We start from the raw sequence: 7,020 nt of genomic DNA, 5'->3' as shown, positions 1-7,020 counted from the left end.
TTCGAATAACGAATAAATCATAAATAAAAAGGATGTCAACTGTCACTAGTGTCGTAGGCTCAGTCTGTTGTCTCTCGTCAGTCACTTGTCAGTACTGTCGGTAGTGTCATGACGTATTCGATAGGCATGTTTAGAGCAAAACTGGTGTACTGTCATACTGTCAATGACATTTAATAGAGCAGGATAGAAACACAATAATTTTGCACTAAATTTGTCAATCGAAAACGATATCAGTGTTCACTACTGTTGACCAGGTAATAGCCTATTACCTAATAGGTATTCCAACTACCACGCTATCGTCGCTATCCTATATATCTATAGCCAAAACTATCGATATAGTTCGTCGTCGATAGTATTCGATCTCTAATATTTATGTCTTCTGAAGGCTGATTAATGGCCGAGTATGCATTTCTCTCCATTTCATCCGGTTCCCTAGGGCTTAATCCACTGCCGGAGACATCGCCGATTTGAATTTTGCGAGCAATGGAAACTTTCTTGGACACACTTTCTTCTAGATACCCTCTAGCAACCTTCGTTGATTCCCATCCACCAAGTTCTCGTAAATCCAATATATTCCCTCCAGCATTAACAAGAAAATTTGCCAAAGATCTTCTAACGCAGTGACCAGTATACATATTAGGATTTTCAAGTGAAAGATACTCAGCTAATTTTTGAGGTAGTTTAGCGAAGAAATGAATGTTGCAGGGCTGTACTGTACATTTTTCTTTTCTATATGATAGAAACAATCTTCGGTGAGTAACATGGGCTGGCCTTGACATTGCATACTTTCTAAATAAAAGCACAAGATTGACTTTGCCCTCAGATACTACCGTTTCTTGTGGGTTTTGGAGTCGGGAATAGTAACAATCAGCTTGTCCTCTAAAACGGCAACATCTTCCGTGGTCATCTTGGTTAGTTCATTGGTTCGGCAGGCTCCTCCAATTCCAATTAGAGAGGCCACTTTTAACATCAGAAACTCCTTGTCTGGAGCAGAACGTACAAATTCGTTGATTTGTTATCTTGTAAATACCTTTGATTTTTTTGCTCTATATCCGACGTTTTTCTTCTTGATAAATCGTATTAAAACGCCGTATTTGTCGATTTTCACTCTTTCCTTCAATTCTAAGGTCACTCGTAACATGGAATATTTTGGCAATAAGGACGAAGCTGAATATTCTGCAGCCTAGTTTTGCAAAATATGCTAGCAACATCGGTTCTTCTGCACCTCGAACATGCACTTGGTTTCGCCACACACAAAACTGTTCATATGCTTTCTCATACTGGACTTTCGATTTTTCTGGAAGCAAGTTCAACCTTATAGTGTTGGCTGCAGCCAATATATTATCAGGCATATCTAAATTTTGCATGATTTTAATGCTGACAACAAAAATTAAATGACATACAATTTTGTTGATTTTGATTTCGCATCGCCGTTGCCAATGATACGATAAAGCTTTGAATGTATCTGGATTATTAGCGATTTAACTCTCGGCTGTCGCCTCGTCACCTAGCAATGTCCACGGCTATTATAAATCGCATAATAATCCCGTTATATTAATAGCTCTAAATTGTGTGATAATTATTTGCTACAGATAGATTTTTGTGAAGATTAAATTAATCAATAAATTATTAATAATAAACAACTAAATAGTAACACCATTTCCATGGCAACAGTTGATGCAGGGTGTTCTTTGGTGATAGTTAGCTTAGAGGATTTTTGAATTTTAATTTGTCATAACTTTGTTATTAATGAATGGATTAATCGATAAAAAAATATATATATATACAGGGTGATTCCAAAGTTGGTGCTTTCCTTTCACCTGCGAATAGGGCGAATTTTTTTCTTTGACGCTTTTTGAAATACAGTGCGTTTTTTTTAACGCGCAACATAGGATTTTACGTGTTAAATTTTTAAGCACATGTCAGACCATGTTATTTTAGAACTACAAGTATAAAACTTGACGGGTGGCTGTTTCGTACCGTGAAGCTTAAGCAAGTTTACCAATTGGGCCTAAAAAGTGATTATAAACTTGCCAAAAATCATCTTTTTTCGAAAAGATTTTATCTTTCCATACTCCCTGTATGTATGATAGGTGCTTGTTGTTTTTGATACTGGCACGGCAGGTAGCAGGTAAAATTTGGCGTAGAAAGTAAAACAGGGTGATCATTATCTTTATATCAAGAAAGTTAAGAACAAAAGAGGTATTTTTATAAGTGAATTGTTCCAAGTTAACTCAGTTTGAAGCCAAATAGTATTCCAAACAATCATAAAATGCCCTTTTGACGTTCAAAAGATGTCGGGCCATGATCACATAACACTTACTATATAAGGGCAACTACCATGCTAACCAATTGTTGAAAAATCAGGGTATACCTGCTGACTACAGCGCTGTCAGTGGGTATGGTCCTAACTTTTTGAAGTGTTTGTACTAAAGTTTTCTATATTACCGGCTGTCATACATTTCGATACAGGGGAAGTTATAAAAAGGTATTGTTATTTTTAGAATATTACATACAGGGCGATTCTTAATCTATACGGATAAACTTAGCGAATGATACCTTATAAAAAAATAATGAGTAATCATGGAAAAAAGTTTAGTAAAAGTATTTTATTTATGAAGATAATCGATAATACAGTGAATTTGCAATGCAATTCACAGTTATCGTAAAAATGTTTTTGCCCGGTTTAGGCCGTGCGAGTAGGTCTCATCGATTCAGCAATTTATAGAAAATGATGGAAATAACTTCAAACAGTTGGTATCAATCATATTAGTTAATAATGCACTTTCAATTATAATTTTGAATTCACGGTAATGTATTTTTTTTCAAATTTGTCTCTGTAAATAAAAAAACTTCACTTTTACTAAACTTTTTTCACATTATTAATCATTATTTTTCATAAGGTATCATTCCCTAAATTTAGGCGTATAGGTTAAAAGAATCACCCTTTATTATTAGATGCGTTTCAAGCATAAGAAAGTTGGCTCATTTAACCACATGTGTTATAATGGGTCGATTATTCTTAATCGTTCCAATGAAAGTAAACTCCCCCTATATTGAAAACGCTTGTGCACACTCCACACTCAGCAAATTCTGGAAAATAATGTTGGTAAAGTTATACAAATCACCAAGAAATTTATATCTCACATTCTGAAAGTCGTATAAAATTTTTATTTTTGCTATTTATAAATAATATGGATACATACTAGGTACATTTGAACTTTGAAGAGGTGCTGTCAATAGCAAACTATCTGCATGATGTGAGCTTGTGTACTTTACAATAATAAGAAGACACTATAAACATACAATTATTAAACACGTCAAACTTTTAATAATATTTGCTTAGAAAGCTAGACGATAACTTAAAAGTTAGTAGGTAAATCGTTATTTATAATTCCTTTGTCCCTTACCCGCTACTTCTCTCTTCACTCAGTTAATAATATTAATTAAAAAATTAGTAATCAGCTATAATATATTTCTTATTAGTTTCATATGTAAAACTCTCTAAATGTTCCTGATCGATACTTTTGCAAACAACTAGAATACAATGCAAAAAAAATGGAAATGAATGTCCCCAGCGAATTTGGGACGTTATGCTGATATAGCCTGTTAGCCTCTATTCTTTCACATACCTTTTGAATTTTTGTTAATATGCATCTGTAAACTAAGATTTTTTTACACCTTTTGTGAAGGAAACAGAAAATTAATCATCCGGTATTGAATCTTATTGATATGAAAGTTAAATTCGCCGTAGACGAAAAATGGCTTACATGAATTGTAATTATTGTGTCCGTTAAAATCGACGGATGGATTGATGATTTCAGAAGAATCATTATTTATGCGAATGTTATTATAAGATTCTTCATTTGATCTATTCTCATCGTCATTTTTTAGGGTCGGAGATGAACTACTTGTTCCTAGAATAAAGAAAAACATGTAAGCACATTATTGTTATTACGTGTCCCAAATGAAACCCAATATTGATAAAAAAATATATTTGTGTACCTACTTACCCAGTATGGATGGTACTTTCAATCGGGGCAAAAATTTCGTGGGAATGGCCGTTGTTCGAAGCCCTCTTAGAGTACCAGGAACTTTGTCAAAATCGCTAAAGTGAACATCACAAACCCAGTAGGACTTGTAAATTTGGTCATTGCTTTTGTTTTTGAGAATGGGATTTTGGACGCAATTGACCCATTTTTTAAAAAGTTATGTATGACGTTTTGAGAAAACGTCCAAACACTCCGGAACGACGCACTTTTTATAACGAACACGATAACACTCCATATTTATTTTACTTCTAAAACTCTGAACTTAACGAAATGAACGAAATAATGAACAAAATTTAATTACTAAACTATTTAAATAAAAATAAAAAAACATAAATATATATAACAAGTATGGAACAAATAAGTTTGCAAATTAAACGTGACACTTTTTCAAAATAATGGCAGCTCTAGTCAAAATACCAATTAACCAATTATTTTGTCTTACCTTCCTCCTAGATTTTTTGATATGATGGTGACATCTATTATTAGAATGCAAAACGTAGATTTTTATACAGCGCCAAATCCTTGCAGTGGGTATGGTCCTAACTAACAGGTTTGGTATATAGGAGTTTCACATATATTATAAGTGATATGTGGCCATGATGCAGTCAAAATATGTCACTCTACCTGCTACCTGCCCTGTCGATATCAAAAACAAAATAGAACAATGCATACAGGGAGTATAAAACGATAAAAACTTTTCGAAAAAAAAATGATTTTTTGCCAGTTTTTAATCACTTTTTAGACCAAATTGGTAAACTTACTTAAGCTTCAGGGTACTAAAGACACACTCGTCAAGTTTTAGACCTGCAGTTCCAAAATAACATGGTCTAACATGGGCTTAAAAATTTAACACGTAAAATCCTATGTTGCGCGTTAAAAAAAACGCACTGTATGAACAATAACGAAGATACAGGGTGTCAAAGTTTTACTGGAAAAATTAAAATTTTATGATTTTGGCCATACCACTTGAAGTAATTAGACAAAATTTTGTAGGTGTCAGTAGCTACGTGGAAAGGAAATTTTCCAAGAAACAACAATTTCCTTGCGTTTACCAATGGCGCGCGTACGATTTTTTTAAAACATTTTCGAAAAAAAATATTACCCTACTGGTTTTTTTTCAACATAAAATTTATTATTGAATTCCTTGTAAATTCTAAAAATAAAACCCCTTTTATTATTTTTTGCTACGACGCACCGCTTTCGAGTAAAACTTTGACACCCTGTATCTTCGTTATTGTTCATATTTCGAAAAAGCGTCAAAGGAAAAAAAACTTATTTTTTGAAGCCCTATTCGCAGGTGAAAGGAAAGCACCAACTTTGGAATCACCCTGTATAATAAAAATTCTCCATTTTCTATCAAGCAAAAGTATCGTAATAGGACTTGAAAATTGAAGTAAATATTTAAAATTTTCTCCCGTGATAGACATTTCATTCCTAGATGTTTTTAAAAAAATCATTGAAATCGGTTAATAACCTAAAGGTGTTTCCATTCTAAATGGGTCACACTGTATAAAGAGTACTGACAACGTTATAGCGGACGCGTTATCGCTAATAGAAATCACCAAGCAAGAATTAAAAAATATCAGTAATGCAGTCGACAAATCGATTCTTGTAATAACGCGTGCTGCCAGTGCAAAACTAACAGGAAACAAGACGCAAACGGGAACTGTTACCGCAGACTGTGACGAACGGCTTGATCACCTGGGAGTTGTGTAATTGCTTAAGCAACCTGAGGAGTCGTGCGACCTGCGTGTAATTATGCCCACAGATTACAATGGCATTTAATGCATCGTTGAGAGACCTGATTAATTCTTGTAAAAAGTTATAAATTTTTCATTTAACGATAATAAGAGATAAAAGTTGCGCAACTAATATTTTCTTAAAAGAAATCTCAAAAAATAAAAAAGTACTTGAAGAGGCATGTGTAAAAATAACTGTACTAACGGGCGTTAGAAGAATAGCAGATAGAGAAACTGAACAGATCATACTTAACGACTTTCTTTTACTGCCTACAGGAGGGCATGGCGGGATTAACAGAATGTATAACAATGTTAAAAAATATTATTATAATGAATGATGAATTAAATTAAAATAAAAATATTATTTTAATTCAGCTACCAAAAACACGACTACAATTCCACAATTATTCCACTATTTAAATTTTACCGCGTTCCCAAATCCACTACTGCTTCACCGTCGAAACCGCTTCTTTTATATTCGGCAAATCACGGTCTAGAACCACCGCAAAACGCTTCGCGATTTGCGTCGAACATTGAAGATGCTTCTCTTCTGTCTATAGTCTCAAAGGCTCTTTTAAAGTCTAAAAATACTGCTACCACAATATTATCACAATCAATAGCCCTGATAAAATCGTCACACACGACCAACAACCACCGACTCGCAAGAGTGACCCTCACGAAAACCCGACTGTTCCTGAACAATTATGTTATGACTGTCACAATAGTCAAGAAGCTGTTCCTTTACACAAATTTCCAGTAACTTTTCATATATAGGAACCGTATTAATGGGCCGGAACTCACTATGACATTTTGTGTTATGCACATTGGGAACGGGAGTCACCGATGTCAACTTCCATGACTCTGGGAATCGACCACTACTAAGAGATGTATCACATCTAACATACGATCACCAACAGCATACGCCGCATCACAAAGTACTTGCTTAGATATTCCATTTTCACCGCCCTTCCTACATTTTTTAGCATTTTAATGAATTGTTTCATTTTTGAGATTAATATTTTTTCAAATTTAGAAAATATGCTGTTTGGTACTCTAATTATCTCAGGAATACTCACGCTCGTCGCTGGTGGTATACTCTGTATTATACTATCAATGCTGTCCACAAAGTATTATTATTATATTATTTACAATATTATTACGTTTTCTTTTATACTCGTTCCCAGTATGTTCACTTCTACTTGCCACCGCCCTTTTATATGCTGCATCCC

General features: G+C 34.1%; 1 long non-coding RNA gene across 1 annotated transcript; it reads right to left on the bottom strand.

Annotated features, from left to right (window-relative positions):
* Positions 1 to 2,291: 2,291 nt before the first annotated feature.
* Positions 2,292 to 4,562, bottom strand: LOC145737760 (uncharacterized). The gene is made up of 2 exons (XR_014180468.1): positions 4,014 to 4,562; positions 2,292 to 3,917 (listed from the first exon to the last, which is right to left on the bottom strand). It is a non-coding gene; the product is annotated as an uncharacterized LOC145737760 (long non-coding RNA).
* Positions 4,563 to 7,020: the final 2,458 nt, after the last annotated feature.

Source organism: Ips typographus, linkage group LG14, assembly GCF_016097725.1.
Source record: "Ips typographus isolate SLU linkage group LG14, UJ_Ityp_2.0, whole genome shotgun sequence".
In the NCBI taxonomy this organism is placed as follows: Eukaryota; Metazoa; Arthropoda; class Insecta; order Coleoptera; family Curculionidae; genus Ips; species Ips typographus.
Note: the sequence above shows the minus strand (reverse complement) of the source record. Positions and strands in the feature narration are given on the sequence as shown.